The sequence below is a fragment of the Mastigoproctus giganteus genome, chromosome 10, assembly GCF_048544385.1.
Source record: "Mastigoproctus giganteus isolate SK-2022 chromosome 10, ASM4854438v1, whole genome shotgun sequence".
Lineage (NCBI taxonomy): Eukaryota > Metazoa > Arthropoda > Arachnida > Uropygi > Thelyphonidae > Mastigoproctus > Mastigoproctus giganteus.
The window spans coordinates 5,599,366-5,615,082 of NC_143584.1; the positions used below are offsets into that span (position 1 = coordinate 5,599,366).

At 40.5% G+C, this 15,717-nt stretch overlaps 1 protein-coding gene across 6 annotated transcripts in view; it reads right to left on the bottom strand.

Annotated features, from left to right (window-relative positions):
- Positions 1-15,717, bottom strand: part of LOC150078646 (zinc finger homeobox protein 3-like) — a 305,456-nt gene that overhangs the window by 183,781 nt on the left and 105,958 nt on the right. For 3 of the 6 annotated variants that reach the window (XR_016547578.1, XM_090383908.1, XM_090383913.1), the window contains exon 1: positions 297-409. The gene's annotated coding sequence lies outside the window, so the exon portion shown is untranslated. Of the gene's footprint in view, positions 1-296; positions 410-845; positions 911-8,963; positions 9,010-15,717 lie in introns of those variants that run through there. The other 3 variants (XM_090383909.1, XM_090383910.1, XM_090383911.1) reach the window with 2 other exon arrangements.

Here is a 15,717-nt window from a genome sequence, read left to right on the forward strand (position 1 = left end):
AGCACCACATCGACAATGCTCGCGCGTTACAACAACAACAAAAAAGAAAGTCCCTCTAAGCACGAGGAACACTCCAAGTGATACCAAACTGTTCGAGAAAGCCGCACCACCCTTCTGTCACTCGTCACGTGATCCAGACAACGTAATCCAGTTCTGCACACTCCCCCCCCCCCCCGCTCGAGTCACAAACAACAAAAAAAAAGAGTAGGGTTCGGAGCGAGCACGCGCCCTCCCTCCCGGAGTCGGGCGACAATGACAGAAGGGTGGAGTGACACTGCAAGAATGCGACCACTTACTTGACATGACTTGCTTGGAGATCGCCAACTCCGCATCACGTCCCTAAGTGTCGTGTTTGTCGAGTCACAGTTGCCTCGTAAGTGTCGGCCGGACCAGAGACCGCACACCCTCCCCTCGCCACTATCTACATCTAAAGCGTAATTAATTCCGAAGATTGCATTGGCAACCAATGGCGCTCCGCTCCTGCGCAAACACAGCCTGCGTTTTATTGGTTACAATTATTTTGGAGTCCACGCTCGAGCGACTTGCCATCAGGAGAGGCGCTCGCGATACCCGAGACAATAACAGCCGTTACGGAAACGAGGGGGGCACACGGGGGGTCGCTTCATTTTCTCTTTTCGCTCCATACAATTACGCCATCTCTCGGTAAATTAAGTTGTCCACCAGAGGGCTGCAAATGACAGCTCCACGGTGGACGCGGCAGCCAATTAAAATGCTAATTCCGGCGGCGATCGTGGACACTGACCGCTCCTCCGAGTCCTGGTGTCGGGGGGCATCGCGACAGACACTATTTGCATAGACAACAAAGAAGGACAGAACATCCAAACCTTGTTCCTTGCGACGGACGAACTCCGCAGGGGATCCTTTTTCTCATTAATCCGCGCGGGTATGCGTACCACAAACATGACACATTCGACCTCCGGCCGCCGCGACCCATCAGCAGACGCCGCGCGCTCACTCTGTATGCCCGCAGTTATGACAAGCTGACACCTTTATGGATCAGAGCAGGCACTGCCATCTATTGTCTCAGCCGGGGAATACGGCGCATGTCCAATGCATGCAGAACAGCGTCTCTGACTACGGAATAGGCATGCATGGTGCACGCACTACCGCTACCAGCGTTCACTGTCGGATGGCGTCCCTGATTTATATCGTCGCCTACAATCGGAGCGGTTGGTGGAAGCGCATAACTCGCTAATAACGGACGGGTTGGGTGGCGAGGTGTTAATTTCGGATGACCTTTACGAATTAAGGCCGTAATATGCTAATGATGTGGCGATAATCGCTCTCGCTTTTCGTGCATCCTCCTTTCGAGGATATACAACAGTAAACAAACTGCGAAAAAAATCGATATCCATCTTGTCTAGTCAACTGATAAACCTCTCCACCCCCCCCCCCCCTTTGCGTCTCTTAATGTGATTGTCTCTCTTCGAAGATGATCACTATTTTCCGTTGAGTTCTCTTCAACTGTCCCTTCGGTGGCGTCAATAATCTTTAGTTGTTCAAAGAAAAGGCCTTGGATCCCACCACATCACTTATCCCTGGTATAATCTGGTCCAAAGGAAGAAATAAATCCAAGTTATGCGTGGGCCAAAGATGTAATCGAGAAAACCATTGTGGTCAAGGAGCAGTGGTGTTGAACGCAAAACCAACCCATTTTGGAGACATCCAACAACAGTTATCGGAGAAGAGTTAGTTCTGACACCTGGTGTCTGAGAACTGCCGGGATTTCTAAGCGTTAAAATATAAAGGAAACTATTGGTCAGTGGCCAAAGATGGGATGAAATTCCTCCCTCTCTCTCTAGACATCGCGATGTTCTCCCCACAATGTGTGTTAAGGTATAAAAAAAGTGTTCTCAAGATGCAAAGTTTCTTCGGGACAAATAAAAATTTTACAGGGATTCGACTGATAAAAATTACTTTTGATTATCTTTGAATAATTAAAATTCGAGTGAAGGTAATTCAAAAATAAGTCGTACTAAAAAATACAAGTCTCCTAATTCACAACAGAAATTGGTTTGTAGTTATTCCGCGCCACCTGTCGACAGAGAATCACAACGTGATATAAGGAGACGGAAGAAATCAATAAGAAACGCCAACCCGGAACATATGTTTGGGCCTCATTTGCAGGGGCTGTTTATTCTTGCGCTTTGCTTCCAAGGAGGACACTTTTTTTTTCTCTCGAGCCAACGTCTCCCCGATGATCACCGCTCCCCAGAGAACTGCGCTCCAAAGAAAACTGTTGTGAAATGTAGGTGCTGGGCTTACATATCATCACCACCACCCCAACATAATGGATTCGTTAACTTCGTCCCCTTTTTGAGGCATTGCCTCTGCCCCAACACCTCACCCACCCCTAAACTGAGGCGGCCTTCTTCCGCTGTCACCGTTGACCTTGAGAACGACCCAGCCATACTCCTCCCCTTCAGGAAATAATTCGCGACAGAATGTAGTGCGCTCCCCCGCTTCGAACAAGGCCGACGACAGTCTTCCAATCACGCAAGCACGCAAACTTGGCGACACCACTTCTCGCAAAGCTGTTTCACTTGCATGGATCTCAGGCACACTCTGTCCCATTTTTTTTTTCTTCTTTTTCTCCGGTTATGAATATCGTGACTTAGATGAAACACTCCCATAGGTCTCTGCAGATGTTTAAACAGAGATAAATATATTGCGCAAACATACATATGAAAGAAGCCCTGAAACTACAAAGTCTCCTCTGAGCAATTCAAGACCAATCATGTTCAAGTCTCGATGAGTTCACCTTCCATTATCTCTTCAAATACTCAGTATACTAACACAGGAAGGAGTCCAGATGACCTGCTCTTCGTATTATATCTTCATAACATCCGAGATGTCCAGGCCCGGGGGCTTTACATAAAATGAATCTCCTTTTTCATAGCCCTGATGAGCAGTTGGACAGACACTTGAGTAGTCGAGACCCGCTAATTTTCGTAAAGTCGGACAAATGCTAATTTATTGTAATTTTTCCTTGTAGTGGATGTGCGATCTCATTAAGGATTTAAAATAAACTTTGTGGATTTTTTTCCAAAAATGATGAGCAATGAGTGGAATCATGAAGGAAATACATTGCCCATTATTGCTAAACTGTCAACTCCTAAGTTAACCACGTTTAATGTATTTTTTAATTTTTTTTCAAATATGGGCCTAAATTTTCAATTATCCATAATGAAGTTAATAAAAAACTTAATACATTCGAAACATGAAAATCTCCCCTATAATGCGATCATCTTATAACGCGGCTGCAATCAAATATCCCATTTTTCTAGTTCAGAAAATATGGACTGGAAAATCTATGATACCAACACGTCATTAAAATAATACAAACTGCAGTTGATCAGGCTGAAAAATCCACGATTTCATTTTTAGGCCTGCCCTCGTGGGTAGCAGAGGGGTGCAAAGTTTTAGGAGGATCAGTGACTAAGGCCACACTGCTCCATATATAGTGTCTGTAAATTGTGTGTTCTATGGTGGATTTTTGTTTGCTGGACGAAAAACCTGGGAGAAAAAACCTCGTCTGAGATCAATTAACTCAGCGACTTTGTAAAAATGGCCCATAAAAATTTTTCATATCATCAATGGGACTCGAACTCAGGTCTTTTCCATCCGGTGTGTGGAGGACGACGATTCTATCGACTGTGTTATGAGTTTAGTAGGAATCATTCAGAAGATTTTCTGAATTCTATTGAGGTTGGAAAGCCTGATGAACTACTGTGGTAAAATGTGATTGAGACTCCCTTAATAGTGAGAAAGTTAAAAAGTTTGCTTTCTTGCATCATTTAGCTATTGTAATACTAATACTCCTGATAATACTGGATTCATAAACTCCGTTCTCGAAGAATACAATTTAAAACAGTGCTGTTTCCCCAAAAGAGGTCAACATTATCTTGATAATATTCACAAATTTTTAACTAAGGACTGTAAAGACTGATTTCGTATTTAACTAGGACCAGATTACAACCCTTTTTGAAACTTCATATTTAGAAATAATTTAATAGACAGACCCTGTTTTAGAAAAACTAATCCGAACAGGGTTGTGGAATCTTTTAAACCAGCCTTAAAAACCTTCAAATTCAAACAATAAATCAAAAAATTGAAATAGTTTCTGGAGTTATTATCGACAGCTCTTAAAATCAGGTAAGAATATAAAGAGGTAATGGTCATCCTTAAAAGAATTGATATGCTATTATAATTTCTTTTTTTTTGTAAATCAGAAGGTAACCGATTACAAGGTGTAATCGGTTCCCTTATGTAAATTTTATTTTCTTTCCAATTGGGAAATAAATCTCTTATGAAAGATAAAACCTCAATTGAGATTTTAACAATGTTCCATTGCCATTGGGAAGCATCTTTTCCTCTTTTTGATCACCTTCTACATCTAAGTGAAGGTTCATACAGGAAGAGTTATTTTTGGTACCAATCTTTGATAAAGGAACCAAATTAGAACGAGGCAACTATTGTCCGATATGTCTTATCAATTGTCTGGCCAATATAATAGAGAACAGTTTCTGACCAATTATCCGTCTTCCTTTCATCTGACTTATTTCATGAGGCTCATCACGGTTTCATAAGAAGTCAACTCTTTCAAATACTTTTTGACAAAGATCTTAAGACAATTATAAATAAAAGATTACAGCAAGACGTTATTTTTTGGATATAACAAAAGCTTTTGGTTCGGTCAATGATGACCTCGTAGTAGATACGTTGCGTTATTATGGAATACGAGTTTTAACTCAACTGGCTAAAAAAGAAATGCATCCATTTGGTATCGTCATATTTCTTAAATGATTTCATAATTTCTTAGATTACCAAATCATTTAGATTTGGAGTTCTTTGCTAAATGTTCTAACTTTCGTGAGCACTTTTTGAGATTTTTTAAAAATTAGTTTCTTTTAATTTTTTATATAAAGTGGATCTTATAAATTTAAACTGTTTTTACAGTGTTTCAGTATTTGTAGATTTTTCCTTAATTGTATATCTTTTAAGGTTTACCATACTTCTTCCGACTGCAAGAAGAAAAGACCTCACAGAAAAGTTGAGGTATATAAATAAAAAAAGGGCTCTTTATTTATTTTTCCTTTCTAAATCAGAAAACATGAAGGATTCATCGCGCCACAACAATGTCAGATCTGATGTCTTCCCACTATCGCCAATTTATTCTCTGGTTCCATCACAGCCTCGGTATAGACCCACATGGAAGAACTGTTTCTCGAAGAGGTGAACGCCTGCCATCCTACTAGCCGCGTAATTCTCTTAATCAACACCAGAGGGCAAAGCGATCTGTAACCTGGGCATCAAGACAGAGCCACGTTAACACGCGATCAAAGCGGTCTTCGATCTTCCAAGACATCATTTACGATAGGATCATAAATCTTCAGAATTTATGATTAAAGTAGGATCTGGCCCTGAAATTTCTCATTTTCTGAAGGCTTCACCAGTTTCTGGAGTAATGTCATTAGGGGGTTGGGATTACCGATTCTTGAACGCACGTGAAAAATCTTATCATAAATCTTGCGTAAATCCGATATTAAGCAAAGAATTAACATATTCATAGGACTACTGATAACAGAAATCACAAATCTCTTTAGTTATCTGAAAATATACACCAGCAAAGAGAAATTCTCCCGCAAATGGAGTGCCACATTCTTTCGGAACCTCAGCAAACGCTTGTGTGTATGGAAATGTGACAGGAGGACAAATATTCTTTTCCCAATAAAAGATTCAGAAAGCTACTACTTGACATAATATTTTGAATACGGTCTATCTCTTTATATAAACGTTAGTTAAACTTTGGTTAATCTCAATGTGGGCTACCTGGGTAAAGAATCGGGTAGCCCACCCGATTCTTTACCCAGGTAATGGAACTGCTCAGTGGCTGATATCTAACCTGAACACAGAATCTCAAACAAGTATGAGGCAACTTTAATATGCCTAACCCAAGGCAAAAGGATATTCTTTCTAAACTATTCTGGACATGAAGGGCATGGTTAGGCAATTAACCTCACCAGCGAGGTAAATAGCGGAGGGGTTGCCAGAAAAGCTGGCTGGGACCGCCTAGTTTAATAAATAAAAATATCAAGTAAACTTATTGACAATGTGCACCTCCCCCCTGTTTCATAAACTGAAAAATTACTTCCGGACAACGTAGTCTTCATATTCGAACTCCTATTGCATCCAAGAGATTTGAATATGGAGATTTTTTTCGTTTTAACACGATTTTCCGGAGGTGGAACCTTACTATCTTCGCCTAAGACCGACTAACTCAGCCACTGAGTGAAAAAAAGTTCACAAAAGTTCCTTGCGTCACTGAGAGAATCGAGGGCGTTTTCCACCTGGTGTTTAGAGGATAGTGATTATAATCACTGCTCTACCAGCAAAGATCCATGTGGCCCCTAAGACACCATGCGCCTTCTTTATGATCCCTGAAAAGCGGTTCTTGAAAGTAAGTCCTTATCCCATCTTAGTCCCAAATTCAGTAATACTCACCAATGACGCATGGTGTCTTAGGAGCCATTTGATCTTTGTTGGTAGAACAGCGGATATAAATACCGTCCTCTACACACTGGGTGAAAAACGCCCGGGTTCGATTCCCTCAATGACGCGAGGAACTTTTATGAACTTTTTTTTTTTTCATTCAGTGGGTGAGTTAGCCGGTCTTAGGCGAGGATAGTAAGGTTCCACCACCCCCTCGTAAAATTGTGTTTCTAGCAGAAAAAGCAAACTGACCACAGAACATACGCAATTTACAAATATAATATAATACACTAGGGTTATATGAAATAATTCTAGTCCTTAATGATACTATTTTTATGGGCCATGACAGGAAACTTCTGATATACACGATCATCGGATTATCGCACAATATATAAAACGCTGTCTACCATCAATTTCGCACTGTGCATGCGAGACCTTGTCTTCCATTCCATCTTGTTATCAGAGGAATGTTCTTGCTTTGGAATACTGGATTCTGAGATGGTTAACCTGTGAAGAGCCCATTTACCATCTCCAAGTCAATAATACAGGTCAACTTTGAAATGACCCCTTAGAGATAAATTATTTTGGCAAGGAACTTACTGAAGAATATGAAATGACAAACTGCTAGGATGGGTGCACCTCGTGTAAATGGCATCATCATGAAACGCGAAATCCAGTCAAATTAATACCTGACCAGAAAAGCCTTGTCTGCTTGATGACTGATATGTTTACAGTGAATATTTTAAGATACTTCAGTGACTTTAACATAAATCCAGAAAGGTACGAGTATTTTGTCCAGAAAGTTGGACAAAAAATACAGGAAAAACCCTTTCGTGCTAATAAACTTATAGGATAAAAGAGGACAGCTGGAAGTGGCTGTTCAAACCATTAGTTATATGGTTTTTAACTAATGTTTATACGAATTTCCTGTTACATTACACGAATGGAATCAGTAAAATGAGCGAGGAAGGTATATGTTTTCACGTAGGAGGGGAAAGAACCACGCGCACAAATAAGAAATCTTAGAATAACGAAGCCTGTACCTCCTGAAATTTACCTTCGGGAAGCGTGCTGTAGATCACTGGAGATAACTTGGCTGCAGATTGACCGAGGTGAAGAGTTTAGTCAAGTTCAAATCGAAACTGGACTCACTTTTAATACCAAATTGTTGTTCCCTTAACTAGTTTCAGAAGAAATAAAATCCACACGATACAAGGTGAATACGAAGGATACTGTAAAGCAATTTCAGAATGTTTGGAAAGACGTTCAAGTACTGTTGCACGATGAGCGTTTTCATGGAGCAATTTCGAAATTTTGCTTGCCTGATGAGGACTCCTTCTGACTACATCTCTGCAGCTCTTAATGCTTTTTAAATACATAGTCCGACTTTCTGGTATATATTCATAATGAATTAATGCCTTTATAGTTAAGATATAAATGTGTCATAACTTTTCTTTTAATAGACCTGTTAATGAGAATTTTTTTCCTGTTAGAAAGCAGCCAGACATTGAGAACTGACATTTTGTAGTAAAGATATGTTTCATCTCCTGTCATTATTGTGTTCAGCAATCGTGGATCGCTATAACATCATGCAGTTCTTCTGAAAGTTCAAGTCGTTTCCATCTGATGTGGTGGTAAATTCGGAACAAAGAGATTAATAAGATATGACCATAAGATATTCCAATTTGAAAGGTCACATCTCTAAATCTTATTTGACGATTAGCTCGAATAATGCTTCTAAGTACTATTGAAATAGCTTATCCCTGGATAAAGCCTTTTCACCGTATGTATCAGCAATCATTTCAGTCTTTGAGATTGAGTTCTTGAACAAAAATTAAAATTTTATTCCAAAAGTTTATTTCGAATAAAAAAAATTCTGGACAATTTTCTCGCATTCCAAAATCTTTACTGACCAGCAAGCACATTCCTAATTGACTACCGGATCATAAGCTGGATCAAGAGGATTGAAGTCAACCCATTCATCATCTCCAGACCTTCTGGAAAACCAAAATTCTTGAAAAGAACCTTACTATCTTTGCAAAGATTTCCTTGTCTTTTATGTACCCCACGTCTTCCCGCTCGCACAGCCCAGTTACAACCATCTCTTTCTGCTAGTGTAATGAAATCGTAAAAAGGTCTTCAATATTGGACCTTAAAAATCGCACTCACCACTTACAATTACAGAAAATAAACTCACCAAGATCGCCCTTGATAGGTGGAACAAGATGTTATCAATAAAATTAAATACATTTAATTTAATTGAACTTCATTTATACAACTCTAAGATATAATTAACGTATTTAATTAAAATTTAAATTAGGTTAATGAAGTTAAATTAAATGTATTTAATTTTATTTATATCATCTTGCCCCCACACATTAAAACTCGGTTACCATATTAATAAAAAAAAAGAAAAGAAAAAAAAGTGAAAATAGAAAATGGATACTAACCTCCAATTTGTCAACTGGTGCAAAACATCTCCATCTGATACTATATCTGAAAAGACAGAAGGACACTTATTAAATACACAGTCAACATAATCTTGAAAAATGAAAACTATAATATAGTATATTTAGGACTTCATGCATCGCATGCATTTCTAAAATTGCTCTCCAGCACAAAAAGATACCAGTTATTTTCTTTCATGGATGAAAGTATCTGAAACTTTGCGATTGTTTTGAGCTTTCCTAGCTTTTTCAGAATGTGATTGTAAACATTCATCTCGTATACCTAAAAGGAAACCTCCCATATGGGGGCTCAACAAAAGAGTGAATATTATGTACCGTACCAATTACTTTGATTGACGGAGGATTGAGTACTGGATTGCAGCTTGTCAACCGTCATGTTCTGACACGAATTAACATCATACGAAAACATGATGGCTGGTTCCAGTTGCCTTAAACAAGGAATTAATGTAGAGAAACGTTGAATATTTAAATTCATCATGTTCTTACCAGTATCTGATTCGATATGCACTGGAATGTCCATTATCCGAACCAGTCGAAGAATTAACAGATAACATCACCAATATGCGCTTAATCAGTAAAGGAAATCAAGGATCATCAATCGATGAAAGAACTTTTACTTATAATAACCTTTTTGAATAATTTTCATTCACTGAAGGCCCTCTTCAATGAATATGCACGGAGTGGCTTCTGAGCAGTCTGTATTCGTTGGACTGAATGTTGAACCTGAATAATTTGTTGATGCAACAGACCAACAAGATACACCCGAGACACAGTCGTACTTGAAAACCGAAACAGGTCTCCAATTTCCGAGATACCCATGCCCATTCTCGCAGTGAGCTGCATAAATGTAGTATCCCTATTTATCTGCCCGCCTATTTTATGTCGCATGATACTAACACGTGATATTATTGCTGCTGCAGCAGCTCTCCAATTCATGAAAACAGCAGTGTACTAATGAAGTGAACACTCAATGTAAAGTTCAATAGTATAGTACACTGGATTTGGTGCCATGTCCTTGTATTTCGCCATAATGACAACCTATCGTTATGATTCTAGTGGTTGCGGTTCATTGAGATGAGAGAAAACTGAATTTGAAAGATTTTTATAAGCGCCCTCGTGGGTAGCACAGTTGGTATACTCACAGTCCTCCCCACACCAGGGGGAGGAAAGACCCGAGGAATTTTTAGACTCTTTTTTTTCACAATGTGGCTGAGTCAATCATCTCAGTAGGGTAGCATGGTTTTTCCTCCCAAAAACTCGGGATTTTCGTCTAGCAAACAGCGAATCAACCACAGAATACACGCAATTTACATGCATAATATTTATGGCACATAATGGTCTAAGTCGCCGATGTTGAAGATTTTGTTGGTAACTGGTAGTTAAGAGTTACGAGTTCTGTCGCTCGCGATGTAAACAATGAAATGGAGACTTTCATAGAATTAGAACCAGCGGAGAAGTTTCTCCGCTTTCTCATTTATCCAACATAATATTTTTTCAACCATAGATCATCGAAGACCATCCATACGGTTACTTCACATACCAATAAGTTGGCCTTCCAATATGTCTCCCTTCATGTCCATGAATTACGATACTAACTTTTCAAATCGGCGAATGAGATGAAGTGACCCAATTCCGTAGCTAGCGTGATCCCCCTGCCTCATACCGAAACACAGAACAATGTATTTTTGCACCCACCTGAGGCAGCTTGATAAATATGCAGTCCCTCTTCTCTCCAATTAACTATACTATATAAACTTATATCATCAAGTCCCTTAACCATTGCACATCCCCTTCCAAATTTCCTTACGAGGCAGATTTCTCGGTTGCTAGGCAATCAGTTCCCAAACAACGAAGGCCCTTTGTGGAGAAAATTGTGCAGTTGATCAGCTGGACACAATAAATGGGCAAATCCAAGTTAGCCCAACGCGCACCTGTCACAGCGCACCTTGTGAGACACAAAATAATTCATTAGGCTGCAGAATTCTTCTGAAGGATTGCACTGTTCTTAGATGAATATACTTCTGGCTGGCAAATTGCTGACGTGGTCCAGTTGAGCAATTTTATTCAATTCTACATAATTTGCACGTAATAACATCTGCATATTCAATACAGCTGTGTGTTTAATTATTGGAAAAGAAAGAATACTTGCTTTTTTTTTCAATATCCTTAAAACTGGTAGTTCAAATGTTTGAACTACCATTTCTGGTAGTTCAAATGTGCTCCTGTTGTCGAACGTTCTATCGAGTATCCGCAAACTTTGGCAGCGCACTTTGGTTAAAAATATTCTCCAAATTTGTTCTTCCTTTATCCGCCCACCTGCCAATTTATTGGGGTGATGTTACCGCAAGAGCATATGACAGAATTTGACAATTTGCACTTGCTCTGATTAAATAAGTTTTATGTGGTGATGAAATATCCAGCGATCCTTTAATACTTGGACAATTGCCCTAACAGCAGACGACCCGACAAACTGTCCCTGTAATTACGGCTGCTGCTGCCCGCCACAAATGTGCACAGGGTGTGGTGGGGGGTTTCGCTCTGTCGCTAACCATACTTCATCGGGCAGCATGACCTCAAAGGTCAAACACCACGTGACTGGTTCCTTCCTTCCCATCTACTGTGGAGTGCAGGCCCGATGCGCGTGTGTCTTTTGTCTCTCTGCACTGACAAATCAGAACATTCACAGAAGGAACGACTATAATTGGCCGCAAGTGGTTTAATTGTGTCCCGGCCTCCCCATAAACTATCATTTCCTCTTTCAGCGCCACTTATACATCTTTAAACCTTCCCCGCCAGCATGATTAAGAAGAAAAAAAAATTTGCATTGTTCTATAGGCGAATTGGTGGTGAACATCATGCGCGTGCAGTTAGGTCAGTCTTACACGTCGCCCGGGTCAATGTGTGAAGATCGAGATTAATTATCAAGTGACAGGTTTCCTGTCCACCCCGACCCTGCTATTAGCTTTATGAGAACTGGGTGTGGTCGCCACCCACACGTACACACATTTGTTGCTACCCGCCGAAGACAGACCCAAATATTTAAATTTACTCTCGAAAGCAGCTCAACCCAATCATAAACTCAGCCATCTTCAACTCTCTCTCGAAACCTGCACCAGTTTTTAAAAATTAACAACTCATTAAAGAACGTATTTTTAAGTTATAAAGACTCCATAAAAAGAAATACGATAAAATAATGTATGCTGCCCTCTATCAGCAAAAATGCAAAGCGCAATATTTTAAGTTTTGATCACTTTACAAACTTTTATAATGTCGTGACTGTTTTATGCATATTCCCATCCGTCTTTCAAACGCCCTTGAACTCAATGGTGGGTGGTGACCCTTTTGCATTTATTTCCATATACGTCTATACTTCTGAAAAGGCAGTGTATGCATTCTCCTATGACAAAAAACTGGAAAATACAGTGTATGTCACACAGGATATCCCAAAGTCCTACGATATACAACCAATGAACCTGTATTAAATATTATAGTTGTTAAGAAGTTGAATTTTATTTTCATTAAGAAGCATGACCAGATCTTCAGACAGTATCAGGAACACATTAGCAGTCCAAGGGTGGAAGTGTGGTGGTATAAAGTGGTGCGTGAACCTCGGAGATAACAGCAATTTCAGGCGACTGGAAACTGTGCCAACGAAAAACAGATGTCCCAGCCTGGAATCAAAGAACAAAAAACGCAACTGCAACTGTCCCGCTCATCCGATAACTGGCCTGGTCTAATCACAGATGCTAACTGCTTTCTGAGATATGTCTTGCCATAAATTTCTGTTGGATTAATACCCCTCTTCCCCCACCCCCAAACACCTCGTGAGGCCAACCACCATTCCTTTTTGCCACGTACATAAAAATCGCAACGGGAAATGAATCCCCCCACCCCTCTGGAACAGTTTGACCAAGTGCAAGTAACTGTCCTGCTCATCCGTCACCTATTTTCCTTCACTTCGGCAACCCCCTCGGGGTTTTTGTCTGTCTGTCGGGTGTGTGACAACGTTCCGTGTGCTACTCACGAAACCCAGGCGTCTTACCTGGCGGCATCGCATCTATAAATCTTTGTCTGGAGAGGCCATTTACCACAAGGTCAGCGGATTCGGTCCTGCTAATAAGTTCCGTATTCTGCTCGAGATTAATTTATTGGCATTGCTAGAAAACAATGGCATGCGCGCTCTGCAACGTTGTCACGTGACCTTTCAGTTATATCAGTCGCTCTTTCGTAGATGGTCTTATCCCGAAGCAAAGAAGCGAAATCACCTTCAGAAGCATTTCCCATTCTCGAGTGCAGCAACAAAAGAAAAAAACAAAAAAAGGAACGCTGGTGGCATACGGCATCTACCGCGTCACCTACACAACTGGTTTTACCACCTACACCGGCAGCCTCCTTATAACCCCTGTCACCCCTGCCTCCACGTGTGCATTACAGAGACTAGGAGTGCCACAGATGATTGACAGCCTGCAGCAATCCCAGCTATGCCGAAATCACGACCAACAGTCCATTTTCCATGTTCACCCAGCGTGCATCTCTAATAACAGGAATCCCGTCCGGCTCTGTTTTCCAAGGGGAGGGAGAGAGGGGGGAAAGCAGTGGAGAATGGGGGAGTGGAAATGGAAAAATAAAACAGAGATATACGAGGACACATAAATCGAGGCAGAGCAGAAAGAAGTGAACTTTCGTAGGGGTTTGGTCTTATTGGGTGAGTTTATTTTCTGTGTATTGCATCCATCACCCACCTTGTATCTAAGATCCTTGAGGTGTCTTTGTACATCTTAAAGTAGGGAAGAGTTAAAGGACAAAGTACGGGGACCACTGGAGCAGAAAAGGAGGGGACGATAGTCTCAGTTGATCAATCAGCATCGAAATACGATAAAATACACTTGTCGGTCCGTTCGACGACCAGCAAGTGGCCTTGTGAGAGCGCAGGACTTACAGTTTGACCCGATATAAGTTTCCAAAAAGATCCAGACATCCAAAACATTGTTTTCGCTTCAAGGTGGAAAATATCATATCGAAATGATCCTTGACCTAATCCCTGACAGACATCCGTGAACTGCAAAACCCACTGTTCCAATTATCAGAAAGATTTAATATGCCCAAGGCTGATGGACAGCAATGAAAAAATAAAAAAGGCAGTGAAATGCCAATGAGTGGCGTGTCTTTACAGACCAATAACAAGCGTCTGACTGACTGAAGCCTGCTCGGTCTTGTGTGAAGGCTTCCAAGAAAAGTATCTCTATCCGTTTCTTGTCAGGAAGTAGGACCTTTGTTCTAAAGATCTTACTTCTGTTTTTCGTGTTTTTCTAGCAAAGGTCAACTTGTGCTGCAGATAGGAGTCAGTCCAAACCCAGTTTCTGCGCTCCTTTTTCCAGTCAGCAACTGAGTGAGAAATGTTCGCAAATGTTCTATTGTAATTTTTACAGTGGAAAACTTGTATTCAACTATCTTTTCTGACAGATGGACTAATACTAACAATAAAAACACTCTACACTTCGATTTTCCCTCTTTAAAATACAGCCACCAAACGCTCACCACTTCTCATCCCTGCTCTGCAACATTTGCATAACCAACAACTTGCATAAATATGCACATGTTCATCAATGTGCAAATGCAAGTTTATTCACTGTGTGGATAAACAGTGTAGATGAATTTTGTAACAGTTTATCTATGTTACCAATACTTTTGGTAAAGTAGTATATAAACAGCAAAAACAATATTGAGAAAAATATTAGTGAAATACTAAATATATAAAAATGAAGGGAAGACCTGTTTTCTAGGATAAAGAAGTTTATCTTTGCAGTTATTAGAGATGTCCCCCGTGTAATATAAGAATTTGCTTGGCTACATCCTGGAAGTAGGTCATCAGAAACCTGGACTGAGCTTTCAATTTTTGGTGCTTATATCATACTAATATCAACTCTATATTGCATCAGAAATACATGGAGTAGGCAGCAAACACGAATAAAGGACTTGGGCAGGACACATAGCTCGAAGACATGATGACAGATGGATTAAGAAAATAACAGAATGGTACCCAAGAGGAGCTAAAAGAAAACCTGGGAGAGAACAAAGGAGGTGGACAGATGAAATTCAAGAGTTTGTGGGCAGTAAATGGATGGCCATTGCACAAAACAGAAGGATCTGGAAAGTTGCTGGAGAGGCCTTCATCCTGCAGTGGATTGAAAATGGATGATGACGATGATGATAATGATTGCAACAGACTTTAAGAGTCCCGAATGATCGACTTCTGGTGACCGATAAATGGTCGATCTCTATGTGCCGAAAATATTTGATGCTCTTTGTATTATTTTCCAAGATCGATGTAATGAAATCCTTTCCCCTTCTTAAAACCTCCACCCAAATAGTCCACCGAATCGCAAATAACCGTCTTCAGCTGCGGAGGTGAAAGGTTATTGTTTTAGCATTTCAGCACCCCTCCCCACTCCTTCTCTTATCGTGAGGATAATCGTGCCAGTAGAAGAGCATCAAAAGTTTCAACCTTGTACGGAGATCATGCCGACAACACCTGCAGGATCATCGGAGCACAGGAAACAAATGTCTTGGGAAGTGAGAAGAAAAAAAAAAAGAAAAAAAAGTAAGGTCGGGTCAGGTCGTGTTGCTGCTCTTATCCTCCCCGACTTTGCGGAAGGTAACGCCTGTTCTAACAAGGAGCCACCTCGTGCAAGATATCCCACACGCACAAGTGGAAAGGTCAGAACTGGAAGAAGCA